The sequence below is a fragment of the Dipodomys merriami genome, unplaced genomic scaffold (genome assembly GCF_024711535.1).
Source record: "Dipodomys merriami isolate MVZ:Mamm:240054 unplaced genomic scaffold, mDipMer1.0.p SCAF_73, whole genome shotgun sequence".
Lineage (NCBI taxonomy): Eukaryota > Metazoa > Chordata > Mammalia > Rodentia > Heteromyidae > Dipodomys > Dipodomys merriami.
Window position 1 is genome coordinate 35578 of NW_027206324.1, and position 24496 is coordinate 60073.

Below are 24496 nucleotides of genomic sequence, written 5' to 3' on the forward strand. Positions count from 1 at the left end.
CCTATTGGAGGTTTGGTGGTTGAGGCTGCTCTTGGTTCTGGGTATCTAACCCAGGACAAGGTAGTCTCAAGACACCTTTCTGGTGTAAATAGTGTAAATAAACTTCTTTTGTTCACTTCTCACTGTGCCTCCATGGATTGTCTCACTCTCTGGGGTTCATCAATACCCCACTGGGTGATGTCCTCACAGGGGTCTTCCTAGGATGCCCAACCCCGAAGATGAAGGCCACTGGCCAATGTCCTCATGGTTCCCACATGGCTGTCATGGTAGCAGTAAGAGCATCCTCCCATGTGCCCAGTGTTGTTGGCAACAGACTTCCTGGCCCAAGTACCTAACTGCCAGAGGGTGTGCACTGGGCTCTGATTGGTTCACTTCCTCACTGATGTCAATGGCCTGACTTGTGATTGGTCCATTTCCCCCTGACATCACAGGGCATTGTGAGGCGTGCCCAGCAGGGTACATATGAGGCAGCTTCTCTCCAGCTTTTTCAGTTACAGCACTGGGAGCTTTTACTTGGTGACCCGCTAACTCAGAGCTACTTGGTTACTTTCATTGGGTGTGGGGGGGGTGGTGGTTGTGTTGTTTGGGTTTGGGGAATTCATTTACTCATCTGGGGGTTGTGTTTACTTTGTTAGTAGTTTACCTTCCGTTTCTTAAGATTTATTAGTTGTCAACTTCATTGAGATCATCTTAGGTAAATTCTTAAGCTTGATCACTTGCCATCCCAGGGGCAAGATGTTAATGTACAACTTTAGTTCCTCCCCAAAGGAGGAGGAGATCACTGTCATTGGACAGTACAACTTGAAAGAGATCATCGGTTATGGCAGCTGTGGCTATGTGAAGCTGGCCCATCACTGCCTCACAGACACCACAGTGGCAGTCAAAGTTCTCCCAAAGAACGATCTAAAAAGCCATGAGATAGAAAATGAAGTAGCCATTTTGAAGAGTGTATATCACCCACACATCATACTATTGTTCCAGGTGATGGAGGATGAAGACTGTGTGTACCTTGTCACTGAGCTGGACACTCGGGACTATCTCTTGGGGTGGGGCAATAAATCCCCTTGCAGTCACCTATTAGAGTATGAAGCCAAGAGATTGTTCAAGCAGATCACGAGTGATGTTCACTACATTCATGAGAACAGAATTGCACACTGGACCTGAAGGCCGACAACGTCCTGTTGGATACCAATTGCAATGTCAAGGTCAGTGATTTTGGCATTAGCATCAGGGTGACAGGGAAGTTGCTAAAGGGGGGTTTGTGGAGCCTTGCTATTCCTGAAATGTTCCTACAGAACATGTTCAATGGGTACAAGGTGGACATTTGGGAACTTAGGCGTGCTTTTGTATATGATGACAATGGGAAAGTTCCCATTTGAGGGGAATAAAATGATTCAGATACGGAAACAAATCCTAGAGGCCAGGTACACCGGTCCCCTTTACCAACTGCAATGGGACATGATCTCCTTCCTAAACTGCTGACTGTGGGCTTCAATCTGAGGCCTGCTATTGAGGAGATAATGGAGCACTGATGGCTGACTCTAGGTGTGGGTTTTGGCCTGCTTCCTGATGAGCCACTTTCCAGCAAGCTGGACCCCATTATTGTCACAGTCATGGGCAACATGGGGTACACCCTAGCTGGTATTGAAAGGACATTCCAGGACAGAGCATTCAATGAAGCCATGGGCACCTACCTGCTCATCCAAGAAAACTTGAAGGAGAATACCAGAAGTGTGGAATAAAAAACCATGCCTTTGGCTAGTCCACCATGCACACCTCCTGATGACAATCCCACCAGCCCTCTCCACGAAAAAGAGCCACCTTTTCTTCAGGATATAACACCTCCAGCTTGTCCTCAAAATTTCAGTTACCTCTTGAGAGCCCGAAGTGCCAGTCTGCCTGTCCTTCCACTCTATACCCTTCAGAGCTCCAGTTCCAGCTACATTTGGGGCCTAGATTCTTTTAGCTGGTCGGGCACACTAGACATTTTCCACCCAGTGAAGACAGTGGTTGGGAAGGAATTAACTGTTGATTTGTAAGATTTCTCAATTCCTATTCTTTTATTTTTTTTTCCTTTTGTTTGTTGTGGGTATGTGTGAGTGTGTGCTGCTACACCTCAGTGCTTTTTTTCTTATGCTCTATTTCCTTTGCCTTCTCTGTTCTCTCTCCACTTTTCTCACCTTCTCCCTGCCCCTGCCCACCATTTTTCTTCCTTTGTTTTCATTCCTCCCATAACTACTCCTATTCTACTTCTCCTGTTCCTCTTCTTGATGTTCTACTACTACCCTCTACCATTCCCTCTCACTCTCTTCCTGCCCTTGAATCTGTCTCTCTCTCCATCCACCTCCCTCACTCCTCCTCTCTCTGTGCACTTCTCCCTTTTTTCCCTCTTTCCCTTTCTCCCACTCTGTCTTCCTCTTTTTTTCTTTCTCAGTTTTCATGGCTATGTCTGGTTCTCTCCTGCTTGAGTTACAGTTCAGGCTTGCATTTCTCTATTTCCTTGAAGATGGAGATTTCCCAGACTTGCTGTAAATGCAGTCTTCAAGGTGTCACCTTGGGAGATAGGTAGGATTACAGACAAGAGCCTACAGCATCAGGGAATGCAATTGGCTTTGTTAATCTGGTGTGGCAAAGGTTAGTTTCTCTATTTTGAAAGGGGATTTGTGTATTTATGTGAGGGACAGCTGTGTAAGAGTCACCTTACAATTGTTTGTGGAACCTGTTGCAAAAATGAGAAGTACAAGTTGTCATGTCCAAAACGAGCTTTACAACGTCGGTGTGGGGGGGGGGGGGAGGGGGGGAAGGAGAAGGATTGGGATTGGGGGTTAGGGGGGAGGCTGGGAAGGGATGTGAAGGGTAAACAAAGGAGGAGGCTGCAATGCTTGGTAAGAAATGTACGCATTATCCTGCCCATGTAATTGTAACTCCTCTGTACAGTATGTTCACAAATAAAATTAAATTAAATTAAAAAAATTGTTTGTGGAAGGAAGGGGTGATGGGTTAGTGTAAATGGACAGGGAAGGATGACATGTGCACTGTACAAGTACACTGAGAGGTGTCAGATTCTTAGTGGAGACTCTATGAGTCCCCAGAGAGGCCCCCTCCAGAGCACCCAGCTTGTACATGGTGCTTCTGTTTCCCAGTAAAGACTTTAGGCCTCATGGAAGAATAGCAGAGCCCAATTTTTCTCCTTGGGGAATAAAGAATGCTATCAGAGCCAAGTTTAAATATTTGAAAATTCTGAACATCAAGAGGCAATTTTTGGAATCACAAAGTGTATGAATTAAAATACATTCCCTTCTTTTCAGCTAGAGGTGATCAAGGAACAGGAGACCTGAGGAATCATGGAGATAAACTGGGATCTGTTTAAGGACATAGCCTGGATGGACTTTGGTTGTATATGGACCACACCCGTGGTTGGGTGGCCTGGGATGACTGCTTTCCCACAAGAACAAAATTCAGTAAGATGTGAGCCTTCACACTAGAATATTTGTATTGGTTCACCCAGGGCATTAGAATTGCACACAGAGGCAGTGCTGAGGATTGATATTGCCTTTGGGTGCCAAGTGTGTGATGGGGAGGAGTTGGGCAAACCTGGCCTTTTCTATGTGTACACTGGGTCAGGTGGCTGAACCCGCAGAGTAGACTAATGAGATTAGCAGTAAGAAGAGGGCTGGGGCTCCTGGTAGATCAGTGGTAATGCTCAGGGGTATTTGGGAAGCAATGCTATTCTCAAAGAATGAGATGGGTTTCCTGTGAGAGAAGCAATAAGGGTCCAAATAGGCAAAGGATGCATAACTGGTTTAAAACAGGGTTGATACTGATGCTGAAAGAGACCTGAGGAGGAATGTAAGGAATGCTGAACTCATGGAACAGTGTTCAGTGAATAGGGTGGGTGGGGAAGGAAGTACTATTAATTTCCATGATTTCTCAATGCTTTTTCTTGTCTTTTTGTTTGTTGTGTGTATGCATTTGGGAGTGTGCTGGCTTGAACTTTGTTCTTTTTCTCTTTCTCAGTCTCCTTTTCCCTCTGTGGCTTTTCCTTGGGCCCTCCTCCCTCTAATGTCTTTAATCTCTCCTTTTTTACACCCTCTCCTTTTCTCCTCCCTCTAATCTTTCTCTTCTCCCTATCCCATTTCTTTTCACTCAATCCTTTCTCCTGAATTTGTCTCTTTGTCTCTCTGTCTTTAGGTATGTATGCATGTCCCTCTGTTTTTCTCTCTGTCCATTTTCCTTCTCCCCCTCTTTCCCTTTCTCTCTCTTGAGTGTGAATGTGTTTCTGGCTGATGTTCTACCAGTGGAGTCACTCTTCTAGTCCTGATTTTCTACTGAGTTGGACATGGAGTCTGCTCAAGCTGGCTTTATCTACAGTCTTCTCAGTGTCAGCGTGTGCAGTAGTTAGGATTATACAGGTGAGCCTCCAGCACCTAGAATTTGTGACGGTACAGCACAGGTTGGTTTCTCTGTAATTACAAAAGGAATTTGTATACTTGTATGAGGGACAACTTAGAAATGTTTGGGGGAAGGAAAGGGTGTTGGGTTGGGCTGCTGTGGAAAATGGACAGAGAATTACATTTCCATAATACAAGGTTTTCAGCACTGAGACATGTCAGATTCTTAGGAGAGACCCTTTGAGTCCACAAAGATGCTTCCAGTTGACACCCCCCTTCCCCAGAGCACCAGGCTTTGGGCTTGGTGTTTCCTTTTCCCTGGCAGTTCTCAGGGGAAGCCTCTAGGTCTTATGGAAGAAGAGTAGGGCCTGATTATTGTCCTAGGGCACATAGTGTGGAGGAAGCTGTTTCAAATATTGCCACACTATAAACCTCCAGAGCCCATTTTTGAACCAAAAAATGTAGGAAATATAATACTTTTCCTTCCTATCAACTAGAGGTGGAGAAACCTTTGAATGAGCAAGAGACCTAAGAAAGAATGAAAATATAGGAGCATGTGGATGGAGATGAGTACATGCAGACATGAGCAGAACTTCAGTAAGATTAGATATGAACCTCCACCACTGGGATATTTGTTCAGCAGGGCATTAGATTTCTACACAGAGGAAGTACTGACTGTGATTCTGCCTTTGGGTGACAGGTGTGTGATGAGGAGGAATTGGACACATTGGACCTCTGCTGTATGTTCACTGGAGTCAAGAGGCTGAGCATGTAGGGCAGACTGATGAGATTTGCAGCAGGAGAAGACTGAGGCTCCCAGTGAAACAGGGTATACCTCTGGGTTATTTAGGAAACAGAGCTCTTCCCAGAGAATAAGATAGGATTTTTGTGACAGAAGCACTGAGAGCCAAAAGTATACAAGAAATGGGCACCTTGCTGATAGACAGGGCTGACCCTAATGCTGAAGGAGAGCTGAGAGGAGGAAACTAGGGACACCTGAATTCCACATGGATCATTGTTCAGTGAAGTGGGTGGGTCGGGAGGGAAGAACTGTGAATTTCCATGGTTTCTAAGTTCTTTTTCTTTGTCTCAGGCGTCCTGAAATGAGGGAGTAGACTTCAGTTCATGTCAGTGGGTTTGTCTTGAGGCTAGTTTCTAGTAGTCCCAGAGCAGTAGAGAGGGTGCCTAATCACTGCTGCACTGGGTAGGATTTCAGTATTGGGTTGCATTAAGGAGATGTGGGAGAGGGGCATTGTGGACCCTTGAGGCTGTGGCCAGGGCCTTGTGCCAAGCAGGAGGCAAGTCATTTTATGATTTCATGCCAGTCTTGTCTTAAGGGGCCAGATGAGCTCACTCTCTAAAACTCAGGTCTTACTTTGACTTTTCAATTGACAGTATAATGCATGTGCATGCTAGAACACTCCTAAACCTTTGTGGAACAGATGGAGTGCATTTGGCTCAGCACTTGGAGAGAAGACGAAAAGTTGGCCTAAGGATGAGGATTCCACAGGTTAGCTACAATGTCACACAGACCATTATCTAGGACGGGTTCATGGCTTGCAGAGAGACTTGGAAGAACTCGAGTGAGGAGTTGAGGTGGTATGGAAAGGCTTCCCAGAGGAGGAACAGGTTATTTGGTGTGTGTACACCATCTCCATATGTAAGATTGAGGGGCAGAAACTTCAGGCAAAGGGCTTGGAAACACAGGTGGGGAGACCACGAGGCAAGGGTGACAGGGGCTCTGGAGAGGAGTCATGGGAAAACAGTGGGAAAGAGCTTTGACCATGTATGGCAGTATACTTGTTGAATAAGTGTGTGAGGGAATAGGTAGGCTTTCATTCAATGGACATTTACTGAGTGCCCACAGGATCAGTCACATCATGCTGAAGACTGACAGAATGCTGGGAACAGCATAAAAATACCTCTCTTTGTGAGTTTACACTCAAGCATGGAGAATGAGAATACCCAAACTTTACAAAAATACCACATAGTATATATGAAAATGAAGATTAAGGCAGAAAAATTCAGGATGAGTGTTCGAAATACTCTATGTTTTTGTGTGTTTGCAGATGTGTGTTGTGTACACATGTGCACAAGGTTTTATTTTTAAGTATCAGAGGAGACCTGTTTGGCAAGGGGGTTTTGGGGAAGGATAGGGGATTGAGCAGCTGGGTGTTGGGAAAAGCATTCCAGGCAGTTGGAATAGCAGTGGCCCCCAGCTGGTACAGTACAAATGCCAGTGTGGCTGCAGCAAGGAAGCCTGGGCTCAGTGGAGAGAGACAGGATCAGAGAAGCCTCCTTCACCAAACGAGGCTGTGGGCAGAGGGGTGACCCATCATGCTTCAACAATGTCCTGTAGTTCTCCTGTCTATTCTAAAGCCACATTTCTTCCTATATGAAAGGGTATGTTTGATATTGGTGTTCCTCTGCCTGTATTACTTCATGAAACTGAGTGTCCTCCAGTTCCATCCATAGTGTCTGAGTGTTGGTTTCTTTTTTCTGGTTCCTTTTTGGTGCTTGAATTAGGGCCAGTAAGTGGTCCCTGAGCATTTAGCTCAAGGCTAACACTTTACCTCTTTGAGGCACAGCTCCATTCCTGGTTTTCTGATGGATATTTGAAGTAAGAGTCTCATGGACTTTCCTGCCTGGGCTGGCTTTGTCTTCAATCCTCCTATCTCATGTATAGTTAGGATGACAGGCAGCAGCCACCAGAGCCAGGAAAATTTATTGTTTATTTTTTTAGGCTGAATAATGTACTACAATATGTATGTACTGTCTTTTTATTGGTCCAGTGATTGACACTTGAATGATACCCTATATTATTGTGAATGGTGCTATAGTAAAAACAACATGCATGCAGATAAAAAAAGTATTCTATGGCTGGCTGCTGCCAGGTCATTATTAAAATCTATCCTGTGTAGGAAAGTGCATGACCCCAGAAAACTTGGAAGTGGAGCTGTGGCTTAAGGAGTAGAACACTCACCTTGAACATGGACTTCAAGCCCACGTATTGGCCTGTGCTTGCACCCACCCACACTCATAAACAGACAGAGAATAGTATGCTGTGGGTTGTGTTTACAAGGATGATTTTGGGAGGGACAGGGAAGGGGGAATGGGAAGACCAGCTAGGGACAGGGGCAGGGGCCTAGGCTGCAGTGGTGTCATCTAGGCAGAGAGAAATGGTTCTCTTCTGGAAATAGAAGATGACTATCTTAATATTGATGCTTTTTATAAGCAAGTAGTAATCGTACACAGGACATGACACACACTGATCAAACAAACCTCACCTTCCCCCTTTTCATCCCTCCTTCCCAACCTCTGGCCAGCACTAGTCCATGGTCAACATTATTCTCTACATATCTGAGCGATCCTGGGCCATTTGTCTCGATAACTTTACTTAATCTTTGCTTCCATTTGTCACGAAATGATAGCTTTCCAATCACTGTTATGCTTGGAAAATTCTCCTTTGTGTGTGTGTGTGTGTGTGTGTGTGTGTGTGTGTGTGTATGTGTGTGTGTATGTGTGTGTGAGTATGTATGTGTGTGTGCATGTATATATGTGTGTGAAAGAGAGAGACCATTACCAATTTCTCCATTGATAGACATTTAGACTGAATCTATACCTGAGCTGCTATAAATAATCTAGAAATAGACATATTATAATTGTACTTGAGTTCATGTATTTATTTAGAGACCTTCAAACTGTTTGCCATAATGCTTGTATCAATTTACAATCTGTCTGACAGGAGTTCTCTCTTCATCCTGGCCAGCATGTGTTATCTTTCTATCATTTTGATTTTTAAAAAGTTTTCCAGCATGGCTATAGACACTGGACATTTTTTCATATATTTTTGCCTATTTGCATTTCTTCTTTTTGGAAATTTCTATTCAGATCATTTACCCCTGTCTCTTTTTTTTTTTTTTTTTGCCAGTCCTGGGTCTTGAACTTGGCCTTGGCACTGTCTCTGAGCTTCTTTTGCTTGAGGCACTCTAGCACTTGAGCCACAGCTCCATTTCTGGCTTTTCTATGTATGTGGAACTGAGGAAGCAAAAGCAGAGCTTTGTGCATGCTAGGTGAGCACTCTACCACTAACGCACATTCTGAGTCCTGTACAATTACTTATAGAATATAAAAACCTAATTAGGAAAGATTCTATCTTCCTTCAAGAGCCATTAAGAGTTCCATCCTGCATCATAATAGTTAGTAATGACTTATTAAAAATAACACCTTGGGAACTTTTCCACTTCCGGCAATTGACAATGGTGGCTGTTCCATAAACATATTTGGAAAATAATGTCACTGAAACCTTTTAAAAATGAAATAAAATACAAAATAAAAACATTGCTATGGGCAAACTCAGATAAACAGAGAGTCCTTTACAGAGCAATGGCAGACAAGAACTTGAACTACTCAGCAACAGTTATGGTAAGGTCTCAGCCCTTCGGACCTCATGGTCTTATCCTAAGGTTAAACTTGGCATCTTTTTAAAATCCTATTTGTGCCAGGTACTGGTGGCTCACACCTGTAATCCTAGTTCCTTGGGGGACAGAGATCTGAGGTTCTAGGTTCAAAGCCACCATGAGTAGAAAGCCCATGAGACACTTATCTTCAGTTAACCACCAGGAAACTGTAAGTGGCATTGTGGCTCAAAGTGGTTGAGCATTAGAGCTCAGGAATAGTGCCCAGGCCCTGAGTTCCAGCCCGCACATGACCAAAAAACATACAAACATCAATTTGTTTGGTTTTGAAACAATGTAAATAATTTCAAATTGATGACATTTTAATTTCAAAGCAAATGAATAACCTTTCAAGAGACAAGAGGCAGGAACTCCACCCACCCTGACTCAAAAGGCCTTGAAAGTGAGTTGTGACAAAATGTAGTAACAACAGCCAGTACAGGATAGGGTTGATTGGCAAATCCTCCTGCCACCACCTAGTCAATTATGAAGCCAGGAGGCTGTTCAAGCAGATGGTGAGTGCTATGCAATACTTTCACAAGAACGAAATCACACACAGATACCTGAAGCCCAGGAACATCCTGTTGGATGGCAAATGCAATGCCAAAGTCAGTGATTTGGGGCTGAGCATCACGGTGTTGCTAGGGCAGTTGCTAAAGTGGTTTTGTGGAGCCTTGATATTCAGACCTCGTGAAATGTTCCTTTACAAAATTTATGATGTCTATAAACAGGACATTTAGATCCCAGGTATGCTTCTGTATGTGAGGACAACAGGAAAGTTCCCATTTGAAGGGAGGAAGATGGCAGACATGGCTACACATCCTTGAGGCCATGTACACAGCTCCCTTTTATCTATCTGCGAAGAGACACAATGTACTTTCCAAACTGCTGACTGTGGATGTCACTAAGAAACCCATGGCTGGCTGTAGATGTGGGGTTTGGCCTGCTTCCTGATGAGCCACTGCCCAGCAAGCTGGACTCCATTAGTGTCACAGTTCTGTGTGACATGGGGTACAATATAGCTGACATTGAAAAGGCAATCCAGGACAGGGCATTCAATGAAGCCATGAGTACCTATCTGGTCATCCAAGAAAACTAAAAAGAGAGTGCCAGAAGTGTGGAGTGGAAAATGATGACTTTAGCTATTCCACTGTGTACAACTCCTCAGGAACTTTGCACTAGCCCTCTCTCAATGAAGGGGAGTCAGCTTCACTGCACAACTTAACACCTTCAGTTTGCCCTCAGAATTTCAATTGCCAGATGATAACAAACAGTTGCCTCTGAAGAGAGGCCAAGGTCCTAGTCTGCCTGTCCTTCCACTCTGCTCCCCACAAAGCTCCAGTACTAGCTTAATCTGGGGCCAGGATTCTTTTAGCTGGCTGAGCAGACTAGAGAGTTGACACTTGGTTGAAAATGCCCTTCCCTCTTGGCAGCCACACGGGGAATCCATAGCCTCCAGATGGAATAAGTGATGGGGCTGGAAGAGTGTGGCTCACAGGATAGTCGCCATTTTTCACAAACTCTGGTACTGTGTGAAGCCCAAAAACTAATGTCCACAGCTTAAGAACAAAGCTGTTCCAGAGAAAGATGTGCAGCACTCTGCCACAGCACTAGGGTGTGGAAAATCAGAGAGGTGTGGAATTGAAGAGCTGCAGGAGGGGAGGGAGTCATACAGGAAGTTCACACTGCTGTGTGCCCAGTATCCTCAGCAAAGGTCTCAATCCAGCATAGCCAGGCATAGTCCTAGCATAGCTAGGGGGTTCTCCAGCTAGCATTCTTTCTAGTGAAAGGACAGCTGACAAGGAGCTGACTTTTAAATTTTGAAAAGTAGGCTGAAATGTGGCCTCAAGCTGTCTGTACCTTCTGAGCTTGGTGAATACACCTCAATCCCTTACTTTCAAGTAATGTCACTTTATTAAACAACTTTTCCCATTTGTTTCTGAACACTAAGGTGTTTGTGTCCCAAATGCTGCAGTAGGTCATCATCTCACCTTCCAGATATGTTGCATATTTTCCTACTTACTTACCTAGTTTGTTTACTTAGGTTTAAAGTGAGGCCCTTGGGCTTCAGGGGGATCTTAGGGGAAGGTGGCATCCTGGACTCGTTTCTCCTTTGGCAGTCTCTAGGTGACTGTGTAAAACTCCTGAGAACACTATTTACTCTGGCTGTGTCGAAACTCAGGGGCACATCTTCATTGGGAAAATAGAGAGAACTGTCTCCATGGACCATGAGGGTAGTTTCTGCCCCAACTTTCCTCCATTTTAATGCAGTTTCTTGTGTGTTCTGTCTACACCTAATCACCATTCTAACATTATGCCATCATCCAAAAGTCCCTTATTTCAGACTTATTTACTCACAGTAAAAAAAAAATAGTAAATTTTAAAGACCCGATTTCCTACACAGGTTACTTACAATTGCAACTGCCCTGGGAGTCCAAATTTCTCTAATGGGAATCAGAGTGCTGAGGGAGCTGAGTTTCAAATTTGAGAACATTCTGAGCAAACAGAGTCCCTGGTTACACTGGAAAAGTGTATGAATTAAGCTAATTTTCTTTCCTTTCAGGTAGAGGTGTATAAACATGTTAAAAAACAAGAGACCTGAAAAAGCATGGATATATAGTGATATCTGTGGATGGACCAGGCCTGGGATGACTGTCTACACATGAGCAGATATTTGAATGAATCTGTCTCTCTGCCTCTGTCTCTGTCTCTATCTCTCCTCTCTTTCTCTTTCAGTTTGCATGTACATCACAGGTGCTCTACCACTTGATTCCAACCTCCAAGCCTGCATTTCTTTTTTTGTGTGTGAAAATACCGTACAGAGGGGTTAAAATTACATGGGCAAGATAATGAGTACATTTCTTATCAAGCATTGTAGTCTCCTCCTTTGTCTCACCTCACATCCCTTCCCATCCTTCCCCCGCCCCCCCCAGTCAATCCTCCCTCCTCCAATCCTCCTCTCCCCTCACCCCTACTCTGCCAAAGTTGTAAAGTTTGTTTTCAACATAACGACTTGTACATCGCATTGTTGCAATAAGTCCACCTGTATTCCCTATTTAAAAGATTTGTTTTTTCCCTTCCCCTCCACAAATTATACCAACATCAAATACAGTGAAAGCAGGGATTATACTATTGGGGAGGGACATACAAAGCAACAAAGAAATAATCTTATGTTTTAGAAACAATCCCATGAAAGAAAAAAAACATTTGAATACATACCTTAGGGTTCATTTCCCCATTACATCAACTTATCTGACTGTTTCTGCTTGACTCAGATATATACTAGTTATTGCAAATAAAGGAAACCATGGGACCTATGTTTCTTTGGGCCTGGCTTACTTCACTTAATATAATCTTTTCCAAGTCTTACCGTATCCTAACAAATGGGGCAATGTCATTCTTTCTGATGGAGGCATAGAATTCCATTGTGTATATATACCACATTTTCTTGATTCATTCATCTGCTGAGGGGCATCTGGGTTGGTTCCATATCTTAGCTATGGTAAATAATGCTACAGTAAACATAGTTTCGCTAGTAGCTTTAGTGTGGTATTGTTTGTGAGCATTTGGGTAAATGCCCAAAAGTGGGAATGCTGGGTTATAGGAGAGGTCTATGTGGAGTCTTTTGAGGAACCTCCATACTACTATCCAAAGTGGTTGGACAAGTTTACACTCCCAAAAACAATGCAGTAAAGTTCCACTCCAGCATCTGTTGTTATTAGAGTTCTTGATTTTAGCCATCCTAACTGTGGTGAGGTGGTATCTCAATGTTGTTTTCATTTGCATTTCATTTATGGCTAGGGAGGTGTGTCTATTGGTCATGTGTCTATTGGTCATGTGTCTATTGGCCATACTTCTTTCCTCTTCAGAGAAGTTTCTCTTTAAGTCATTAGCCGACTTAATTGTTGGGCAGTTGTTTCTTTGAAGATTTGTTGTTGGGGGATTTAATTTTTTGAGTTCCAGGTATATTTTAGTTATGTGACCCTTGTCCGTTGTATGAAGACCTTCTCCCAATCCGTGGGCTTTCTATTGATCTTGCTAGCTATGTCCTTTGCCATGCAGAAGCTCTGCAATTTCATGCACTCCCATTTGTCCAACCTTTCTTTGATTTGTTGAGTTTCTGGGTCTCTATTAAAAAAATTTGGACCCGTGCCAAGGAGACCTACGGTTTCTCCTATTCTATCCTGTAATGTTTTCAGAGTGTCTGCTTTGACTCTGAGGTCTTTGATGCATTTGGAGTTGATTCTGTGCAGCATGATATATAAGGATCTAGCTTTAGTTTTCTACAAGTAGTTAACCAATTTTGCCAGCACCATTTACTGAAGAGGATGTCTTTCTTCAATTCTATCTTTTTAGCTCCATTATTAAAGATTAGATGCCAAGCCTACATTTCTATGCTGTGTTTTTGCTGGCTTTAAGTACTCTGTTCTGGGTGTGAAGTTCTGGAATAGTTAGGATTTCCGTCTAGAACCATACATATATGGCAGTACTTTTGACCTTGTTCATCTGGTGAGACACAGGTTGGCTTTTCTAATGTGGAAAAAGGGATTTGTGTACTTGTCTGGGGGCAGCTGTGTGAGGGACAAGTTACAAATGGATGTTGAAGGGGGCTGTGGGATAGTGTGTACAATCAATAGAGAGGCAAGGCATGTATACTGTTCAAGAGTGTCTGCACTGAGAATTGGGATATCTTGATAGAGATTCTGGGAGTCCCCTCAGAGGCCCCCAGGTGTCACCCCTTCTCCAGGGCACCATGCTTCAGCACAGTGCTTCCTTTCTCTTGGCTTTTCTCTGTTGAAGTCTCTAGGCCTCATGAGAAATAGCAAGTACATTTTGTTCCCCTAGGGAAGAAAGATTACTGGGAGACCTGAGTCTAAAGTATTAGAACCTTCTGAACATCCAGAGCCCAGTTTTAGATCCACAAACTTTATGAATTAAAACATTACCCTTCCTTTCAGCACCAGGTGGAGAATCCTAGGAAGGAGCAGCAAGATACATGAAAGAGCATGGAGATATATTGGTGCCTGTGGATGGACGGGGCCTGGATGGACTTTGCCTATGGATAGGCCCTGCTTGATATGACTGTATTGGGACATGAGCAGAAATTCAGTATGTTTGGATATGATCCATCACTGGGTTATTTGTGTTCACTTCTCCAGCGGCATTAGATTTCCACATAGCAAGTGATTTTGTCTGATGCTGCCTCAGCTGACAAGCATGTAATAGGGAGGATTTCGGCACACCTGATTTTGCTATGTGTGCACAAGGGTCAGGAGGCTGAGCCTGCAAAGCAGCTGATGAGATTTGCAGCAGAAGGTGGGCTGTGACTTCTGTTGGATCAATGATCCAGTTCAGGATTATTTGGGGAATAGAGCACAGCTAACAGGTTGAGAATGTATTCCATTGAGAAGAAGCAATGCAGAACAAAAGAGGGCAAAGGATGGGCACCTTCCTGATAGGCAAGGTTGACACTGATGCTGAAAGACAGCTGAGAAGATGAAGCTAAGGACTCCTGAATTCCACATGGACCAGTCTCCAGTGAAGAGGGTGGATGGGAAGGGAAATAGTGTTATTTTCCTTATTTTCTCAGTCCTTTCCGTTCCTTTCTTTTTGTTGTGGGTATGTATTTGTGAGTGTGTGCTGGTACTGGCACTTGAACTGGGTGATTTTCTCTGTGTCTCCTTTTCTCTCTCTTCTTTCTCCCCATTTCCTCTCTCCCCTTTTCCAGGTAACTTCCCTCCAGACTATTCATCTCTTCCTCTTCTTCCTCTTTTCCTATTCTCTTTCTTCTTCTCTTCTTCTTCTCTTCCCTTCTCCCTTCCTCTGTCCTCATAAATCTGTCTTTTTCTTTCCTGCCTCTCTAGATCTTCTCTTTGAGTTTGAATGTTCATAACCGGTGCTGTACCACTTGAGTCACACCTCCAAGCCAGGATTTTTCTAGTTAATTGAAGATGAAGTCTGCCCAGGTTGGCTTTAACTGTGATCTTCGGGGTGTTAGCTTCTGGAAGAGTTAGGATTACAGGCATGATCAACCACCATCAGCAATGCTTTTGATCTTGTTAAACTGGTGTAGCACAGGATGGCTCCTCTGATGTGTAGTTATCTGAGGGACAGGTGTGTGAGGAACACCTTGAAAATGGTTGGGGGAAGGACAGGTGTGGTAGGCTGCTATGCCAAATGCACAGGTTGAGAAGTAGGTGCAAAATTGAAGGGTTTGAACACTGAGTGATGTCATATCTGGGTAGAGATTCTGTGAGTTCCCAGAGTCCCCCAGCTAACACCCAGAATTTGGGCATTGTTCTTCCTCTCCCCTTCAGTTCCCATGAGAAGGCTCTAAGCCTCATGGAAGAATAGCAGAGCCCTGTTTTTGTTCTTAGGGTATCAGAGTGCTGGTGAGCAGAATTCTGAACATCCAGAGCTCATTTTTTTCTTTTTATTTATTTATTTTTAAAATTTTTATTGGGAAAATACTGTACAGAGGGTTTACAATTACATGGGCAAGATGAGTACATTTCTTATCAAGCATTGTAGCCTCCTCCTTTGTTTCCCCTACCCATCCCTTCCATCCTCCCCCCACCCTCATTCCCAATCCTCCCCCCCCCACCAAATTTGAATCACATAAATGTATGAATTAAAATACTTTTCCTTCCTCTCAGCTAGAGGTGGAGAAATCTGTGAAGGAGCAAGAAGCCTAAGAAAGCATGAAGATATTGGATGGACCCTGCCTGGGATGAGTGCATCTGTACATGAGCAGAAGTTGGGTAAGATTGGATGTGATCCTCCACCCCTGGGCTATTAGTGTTGATTCAGCCAGGGACATTAGATCTGCACACAGAGGCAGTTGCTGAGGCTGATTCTGCCTTTGGTGACAAGTGTGTAATGGAGGAGTTAGGCCTTTGCTATGTGTGCACTGGGATCAGGAGGCTGAGCCTGAAGAGAAGACTTGAGATTTGCAGCTAGAGCTGGGCTTGGGCCTCCTGTTGGATGAGGAGTCCAGGTCAGGGCTATTTGGGGTGCAGAATGAGATGGGATTCTGGTAAGAGAAGCACTGAGGGCCACAAGAGGACAAAGATGAGTACCTGGTAAATGACAGGATGCACACTAAACCTAAATGAGAAATGACAGGAGCTAGGTTATGAAAGGAGCTGAGGAATACTGAATTCCACATGGACCAGTGGTCAGTGAAGAGGGTAGGTGTAAGGAAGTACTTTTGATTTCCATGATTCCTCCATGCTTTTTTCCCCTTTTTCTTTTTGTGTGTATGCTTATGCTGGTACTTGGACGCTGGACCTCAGTGCTGTTTTCTTATTGTTTCCTTTTTTTCTCCTTCCTATCTTCCCTTTTCCCACATTCCCTCCTCTACCATCTTCTTCCCTTTTCTTTCTCCCCATAACTTCTACTATTCTATTTCCCCTATCCCACTTCTTGTTCCTTTCATGCACACTTCCATTCTCTCTCCTTCACTTCCTGCTCATGAATTTGACTCTGACTCTCTCTGGTTTTTCCTCCCTCTTTCACGCTTTCTCCTTTTCAGCTGGCATGGTCATGTCTTGTTTACTATCACTTGAGTTACACCTCCAGACTTGCAAACCTCCAAATAGTCTGCAAACCTCCAAAGGGGAAGGCTTTTCCTTTTGCTTCCTTCCTCCTCTGCTTGCCTCTCCAGTGGCCTATCCTCAGGCCTCAGAGCTCTTCACAGGGTGTCCCTGCTCTGCTCTGCTCTGCTCTGCTCTGCTCTGCTCTGGATGGAGCCTCTTGCTGTCTGTCTCTCCCCAGCCCCTACTCCTCAGAACAGACAGCCTATATATAGGCTGGGCCCCTCCCCCACTCCAACAGCTATAAAAGTTTCAACCTCCACTAATTGCCCTGCCCCCACGAAGCCCACTGTTCCATCCCTTCTTGACCCCCCCTACAGCTAGGCCCAGGGGAACAATGAGCTCAGCATGTGGGGGGGAGGAGGATGCCTTTGGCCATGCTGTTTATTACACTACCATTACATGATAGCTCCCGGCCTGCATTTTTCTAGTTAAGTGAAGATGGAGTGTTCCCAGACAGGCTGCTGGGATAGTTAGGATGACAGGCAGCTCCTCCAGCATCAGGCAGTGCATTTGACTTTGTTAGTCTGCTGTAGCATACCTTGTTTTCTGTGTTGTTATGAAAGGGATTTGTGTGCTTATGTGAGGCACAGCTGTGTGAGTGAGACCTAAGAAATGGTTGTGGGAGAAAGGGGATGGTGGGCTGGTAGACAAATTGACAGGGAGGGAGGGACATGTGCACTGTACAAGTGGATCAGCACTGAGTGTTAGCTTATCTTGGTAGAGACACAATGAGTCCCCAGAGTGGCCGCCAGCTGACACCCTTTCCCCAGAGCACCAGGCTTTGGGTATGGTGCTTTCCCTTGGCAGTTCCAAGGGAAAGACTATTGGCCTCATGGAAGAGTATACCCTAATTTTTATGCTGGGTGAACCACTGTGCTGGGGGAGATGATGTTCAATAGTCAATCATTCTGAACACCAAGAGTGCATTTTTGGAATCACAAAGTGTATACGTTAAAATATAACCCCTTTGTTTCAGCTAAACATGGTGAAATATATGAAGGAAAAGGAGACCTGAGAAGGCATGGAGATATAGTGGTACCTGTGGATGGACGGGGCCTGGATGGACTCTGCCTGTAGACACATCCTGCCTGGGCTAACTGTATTCCCACATGAACAGAAATTCAGGAAGATTAGATATGAGCCTTCACCACTGCGATATTTGTGTTGGTTTAGGCAGGACATTAGCTTTGCCCAGATAGGCTATGTGGAGACTGATGCTGCCTTTAGGTGACAAGCATATGAGGGGGAGGAATTGGGCAGACCTGGCCTTTGCTATGTGTACACTGGGAATAGCAGGCAGAGACTGTAGAGCAGACTGATGCGATTTTCAGCATGAGGAAGGCTGGGCTGTCATTGATCCAGCTCAGGGAAATTTGAGTAGCAGTGATTCCCTCAAAGAATGGATGGGATTCTAGTGAACGAAGCAATGAAGGCCACAAGAGGACAAAGATGGGTACATGGTGAATGATAGGGTAGACAGCAATAATAAAGGAGAAATGATGAGATCCAGGTTATGAAGAGAGCTGAAGAATCTTAAATTCCATGTGGACCAGTGTTCAGTGAAGAGGATCGGTGGAAGAGAAGTACTCTTTTTTTTTTTATATATATATTTTTTAATTGTATTTTATTTTATTTGAGAACATACTGTACAGGGGGGCGATAATTACATGGGCAGGATAATGCATACATTTCTTACCAAGCATTGCAGCCTCCTCCTTTGTTTACCCTTCACTTCCCTTCCCTGCCTCCCCCCTCCCCCCACCCAATTTTACCCCCCTCCCCCCACCCAATTATACCCCCCTCCCCCCCCACACCGACATTGTAAAGCTGGTTTTGACATGACATTTTGTACTTCTCATTGTTGCAACAGGTCCACCTGAATCCTTAAACGACTTGTTTGTCCCCATCTCCTCCACATGTAATACTGACATCAAATATAGTGAAAGCGGGGGTTACACTGTGGGGGAGGGACATACAAAGCAACAAAGAAATAATCTTATAAATGCGTTAGAAACACATGCATGAAAGAAACGAAAACATTAAAATACATATTTAAGGGTTCATGAAATCAAGAGTACTTCTCTTAATGTGATGTTAAGAGAAGTACTCTTGATTTCACTATTTTCCCTTTTTCTTTGTTTGTGTGTGTGTATGTGAGTACATGCTAGAGCTGGGGCTTGACGTCTGTGTAATTTTTCTTATTCTGTTTCTGTTTCTTTCACTTCACTCTCTCCCCTTTTTCCTCCTTTCCCCCCATCATCTCTCTTCCCTCCTCTTCTAACCTATACCATCTCCTCCTCTACTTCCCCTTCTTCTCATCTTCCTCTCCTCTCTCCTTTCCATTACCTCTCTTTCTCTCTTCCTGTTCATGAATCTCTCTAAGACTGTTTGTTCACAAAAGGCTAGAACTCCACTACTTAGAGCCACAGTTCCACTTGGTTTTCTGATGGTTAATTAGAGATGTCTCACTTTCCTGCCAGGGCTGGCTTTGAACCAGGTCCTCAGAGCTCATCCTCCTGAGTCGCTAAGATTTCAGATGTGGGCCACCAGAACCCAGCCAGAGGTGAACTTTTGGTTCAATCCTGACCTCCTGCACATGAACTGCAACACAGGAGTGCTTTTCCGTCACACTTCCATTCAACATTCCACATTCCTCTTTCTCTCATGCAACATTCTCCTCTTCTTTTTTGTACCTTTCTTCAAAGTCACCTAAATCTAATTATTAGGTCCTCTCTCAATTTTCCAAAGCACTAGCTAGCATTCCCATTCACTAGCATCCCCTTTCTTGTAGCTATTTGCTAGAATGTAAAAGCTTTGACCCTAAGTGGCTTTGGTATTTCTTGAGAAAATTTCTAGCAATTTGTAGTTATCCTAAACACTGTACTGAATGAATGAAAACATTATTCTATTGGTGATAGAAAGTTTGAGTTTTAAGCGCAATTTTTCTAGAATCTGATCACAGCCTAAACTGCCACTGGAAACATCCCTGAAAATTTCTTAGAGGTGGTATTTTCCTTTCCAGGCATTCCATCAGAAGTCTCACTTTATTCTGAATATACAAGTCTGCCAATGCCATGAAAAACTAGTTGGTTTCAACCTACTCAGTGAGAGGGGGCAGGGTGGGGGAACGAGTTTTATTACCACCCTCCTCCTCCTCGTCCTCGTCCTCCTCGTCCTCGTCCTCCTCGTCCTCCTCGTCCTCCTCGTCCTCCTTGTCCTCCTCGTCCTCCTCGTCCTCGTCCTCGTCCTCCTCCTCCTCCTCCTCCTCCTCCTCCTCCTCCTCCTCCTCCTCCTCCTCCTCCTCCTCCTCCTCCTCCTCCTTCTTCTTCTTCCTGGGGTTTGAACTCATGGCTTGAGCAATGTCACTGAGCTTCTTTTGCTTAAGGCTAGCACTCTACCTCTTGAGCCACAGTGCCACTTCCAGCTTTTACTGTTGATGTGGTACTGAAGAGTTGAATCCAGAGCTTTATGCAGGCTAGGCAAGCACTCTACCACTAAGCCACATTCCTAGCCCATCACTACTTCTATTCTACCATATCTATGCTGTTTTCCTGCACCAGGATTTTCTGTGTGTGTGTTAGTCAGTGTTGTGGTTTGAACTCAAAGTGTGAACTCTGTCCCTTCACTTATTTTTTTTAACTTTTATTGTAAAGAGGCTATACAGAGGAGTTAGAGTTACATGAGTAAGGTAATGAGTTCATTTCTTTTTTTTTTTTAATTTTTTAAATTACTTTTTGGTCCGCTCGTGGGGCCTGAACTCTGGGCCTCGACGCTGTCCCTCATCTCTTCAGCTCAAGGCTAGTGCTCTACCACTTGAGCCACAGTGCCACTTCCAGCTTTTTTCTTTCTGCTTATGTGGTGCTGAGGAGTCGAACCCAGGGCCTCGAGCATGAAGGGCAAGCGCTCTACCACTGAGCCACTTTCCCAGCCCATGAGGTCATTATTTGTGAAACATTTTAACACCTTTTTTTTCAAGTTTTTAATTTTTTAATTGAGATTAAGTGATTACATACATTTCATAAAATTCACAGTATTGTGGGATAGAGATACTTAAAGTCACAAACACTTTTTAACCTTCATGAGGCGCATTGTCATTATCATGGTCTATAAGGTTTATGGTCTCTACAAACTTGACTTAAATTTTATTGAGTAGCTTTGTATATGTGGTCATCAAAGAGATTATTTTGTAGTTCTCTTTTTTTGTTGGATCTTTGCCTAGTTTGGAGATGAGTGTGATACTGGCTGTTTATTGAGTGGTAAGGACTTTCCTGTCCAGGCTGTCTTTGAACTATGATCCTCAGATCTCAGTCTCCTGAGTAGCCCAGCTCAAATTATGGGGTTTTGTTTGTTTGTTTGTTTACTTGTCAGTTGTATACCCTAGACTCTGTCCCTGAACTCTTTTTCCTCAAGGCGAGGGCTCTCCACTTGAGCCATGGTACCACTTCTGGTTCTCTGGTAGTTTATTAAAGATAAGATTCTCATGGACATTCCTGCCTGTGCTGGCTTTGAACCATGATCCTCAGATCTCTGCTTTCTGAGTAGCTAGGATTCCCGGCGTGAACCACCAATGCCTGGCTCATGATATAGTTTTGATAGTGAAAAGATCCTGTCCAGAAGTCAAGATGGCCTTCACTGGTCCTGGCTCTGCCGTCTTCTTCAATCTTGAAAATTTTTCAAGATTTTCTTGACTGTTTTCAAAATTATATGCCACTTCTATTTTATCGATTGTTTTTCTTAGTCTTGTCTGAAGATTTATCATGAGTTGACTTGGGTCTTGCATGGTTGGAAGGCTGTCGTGAAGTGACACTGTGTGCCTCCCACTGCATCCCACCAGGTGGCTGGGGACATCAGTTTGTCCCAGCAGTGAAGTAGGTAATTTTTTTTTTGGGGGGGGTCCAGTCGTGGAGCCTGAACTCTGGGCCTGGGTGCTGTCCCTCAGCTCTTCAGCTTAAGGCTAGCACTCTACCACTTGAGCCACAGTGCCACTTCTGGCTTTTTCTTATGTGGTGCTGAGGAATCGAACCCAGGGCCTTGAGCATGCAAGGCAAGCGCTCTACCACTGAGCCACCTTCCCAGCCCCTGAAGTCGGTAATTTTGATCACTTGAAGATAGCCAAATTTGCCTGTTTTTCTACTGTAAAAATTCTCCTTTCCCTTTGTGACTGAGTGATGTGTGGGAAAACACATAAGGCTGTGGAAATATACCATTACTCACACCACTGACAGTTTACTTATGTATTTACATATTTATTCATATCTGAACTGGCTAAGGGATTCCTGTTGAATGCATTGGGTTGTAATTCCACTCCTGTCATGGTTTTGATGTGCAAATGGTTCCAGACTTGGCCAGTGGGAGCTCCTTCTAAAAGACTTTTATTAGTGCTTTAATTTAATTTAATTTAATTTTTTTTGCCAATCCTGGGGCTTGAACTCAGGGCCTGGGGGCACTATCCTTGAGCTTCTTTTGCTTAAGGCTAGCCCTTTACCTCTTGAGCCACAGTGCCACTTCCAGCTTTTCCTCTTTATGTGGCATTGAAGAACCCAGGGCTTCATGGATGCTAGGCAAGCACTCTACCCCTAAGCCCTCATAAGTTCTTTTGTTCTTCACTAATACTCAAGATTGATGTTTATTTAGTACCTTCCATGCTCTGGCCTTTGAATAAACTATTATCCCAGGAGCTGTGGCTGGTTGGCATTTAGAAACCAACATCTTTTCTTTTGAGATATTATTGTTCCTAGGCCCTTTTGGAGAAGACAACTGGAAAATATATAAAATTAATATACAAAATACATGTATGCATGTATGTGGATGTGCATTGATATATACAACTACATACATGTATATTTACACATACACACATTTAAATTTATATTAATTTCTTTTAGTAGTACAGAAATGTAAACTCAGAGCCTCTTGCTTGCTTCGCTTGTTTCCTAGTAATTGAGCCACCCTTTAAGCCCTGCTTTTTGCTGGTTGGTTTGGAGGGGAAGTCTAATAAACTTTCCTGCCTGGACTAGTCTCAAACTTCAGTGTTCAAGCTCTTAACTCCTGAGTTTCTCAACTTCTTATTGGTACACCAATCTATGTATATATATCCATCTATATATACTCAAAATCATGAGTTCACACTGACACCTCCAATTGCAATCTCACCCCAAATATTCTTCCAGGATTTTTTTTCTTTTCCATATTTGTAACTACCAAGAAACCCATTACCCTTGATAGGATGACTTACTGAGTCATTTATTCTGTTTGTAACCAATCTCCTGTGATTGCCTGTGATGTTGTAAAATAATGTATTTGGCATTTTTCCATGGTTCCTGACATAGAAATCCAAAAACACTCATGCTTTCCGGAGTAACAGGGGTGGTAGTACGATCTTTTGTTCTACTACTTGGTCATTGACCCTGGGTGCTCAATCGGAGCTCCTAAGACCTTAGTAATTTCCTGAGTTGTAGTAGCATCTGACCCAGAGCTATGAATCCTTTGGAATTTCCTGTCACAAAAGCATGTTCTAAGAGGTGCAACCCTTGATGTACACCTGGATAGGCTCAGGATGGGAGATGATCTTTTTATGATGGACTGGTAGTGCAAACCTTTAATCCCAGCATTTAGAAGGATAATGCAGAAGGGTCTTGAGTTCAAGGCAGGCTTGCTCTACAGTAAAACCATCTTTTAAAAAATCAGATTTAATAGGTACATTATTTGGGGATTAGCTCCAAATTTGTTTTTTGGTTTCATGAAATTTTGTTATGACTGTTAAATTTATACTTGCCAAGAGATTCAAACTTGCCTGATCAGCCCATTCTCTCTCTATTGCTCTGTCTCTATCTGTCTGTCTCTCTGTCTGTGTCTTTCTGTCTCTCTGTCCCCCTGTCTCTGTGTCTGTCTGTCTGTCTCTCTCTCCCTGTCTCTGGTCGATGTCCTCATGGTTACCACATGGTTTCCAAGGTAGCAGTAGCAGCATCCTCCCATGTGCCCAGTGTCCTTGGCAATGGTCCGCTAGGCCTCATGGAAAAGTAGTAGTAGAGTCCACCAAGCTCTCACAGAGACTTGATTCTTGTGACTATTTATCAGTCCCTTACACACTAGTTCATTCATTTCAGGAGGCATGACTAGTGCTGTGAGCCCAGCATACCTGGCATAGTCTCCGTGTAACACACTCAGGCCAAGTGCCTGGTGCTACAGGATTCTGCAGCCGAGTTTCTGGTCAAAGTAAATCTGACACTGAGCTGGCCTTCCCAGGCTGAAAGACAAGTGGAAAAGTAGCCTGAAGGTATCTTTACCTTCAGAGGTGGTAGGGGTTGCAGCTTGATCACATGGTGACTTCATCCGACAACCTTTTACCTTTGTCTTTTAAGGTGTTTTTGTTCCAAATGCTACAGCAGGTAATCACCTTACCTTCCATGTATGTTTCTTGTCTGTTTATATACTTATTTGTTTTTTTTTTTTTACATTTGAGCTGAAGCCCATAGATCTGAGGGTCAGGAGGCATCCTGGACTCTGCTTCTCCTACTGTGGGCTCTAGATGACTGGGTCGAACTTTTCTTGAGCACACTCGTTATACTGGTTAGGTTGGAGCATAAGTGCAAGTCTTCATTGGGAAAGAAGAGGGACCTGTCTCCATGTACCATGTCAGTGGTTTTCTGCCCCACTTTCCTCCATTTCAATGCAGTTTCTTCTGTGTTTGTTTTCGCTATAATCCTCCACTCATCAGTATCCCAACATCCATCATCCAGGAGGACCTGATTTCACACTTATTGGCTCACAGTGGTAAAAGATAAAACATATATTTGAAAGACCCTAATGCATACACCCTGAAGTCATTATTGCAACTTCCTCTGTTAGCCCAATTTTTCTCCTCAAGTAAACAGAGTGTTGTGAGTGCTGAGTTTTACATATGAGACCACTGTGAACATGTACAGCCTATTTTTGGAATCACAAAGTATATTAATTAAAATATTTCCTCTTCCTTTCAGTGAGAGCTGGAGAAACCTCTGAATGAGCAGGAGACCTAAGAGAATATGGAGGTATAGTGGTGCCTGTGGAT

The 24496-nt window shown here is 43.8% G+C and overlaps 1 long non-coding RNA gene across 2 annotated transcripts; it reads left to right on the plus strand.

Moving 5' to 3' along the window:
- The first annotated feature begins 616 nt into the window (after positions 1-616).
- On the plus strand, positions 617-24474 carry LOC138818282 (uncharacterized). Of its 2 annotated transcripts, XR_011369037.1 has the most exons (4): positions 617-694; positions 982-1205; positions 15505-15609; positions 24426-24474. It is a non-coding gene; the product is annotated as an uncharacterized lncRNA (long non-coding RNA). The 2 variants fall into 2 exon arrangements; XR_011369036.1 differs by lacking the exons at positions 15505-15609; positions 24426-24474 and adding an exon at positions 3309-3704.
- The last annotated feature ends 22 nt before the right edge of the window (positions 24475-24496 follow it).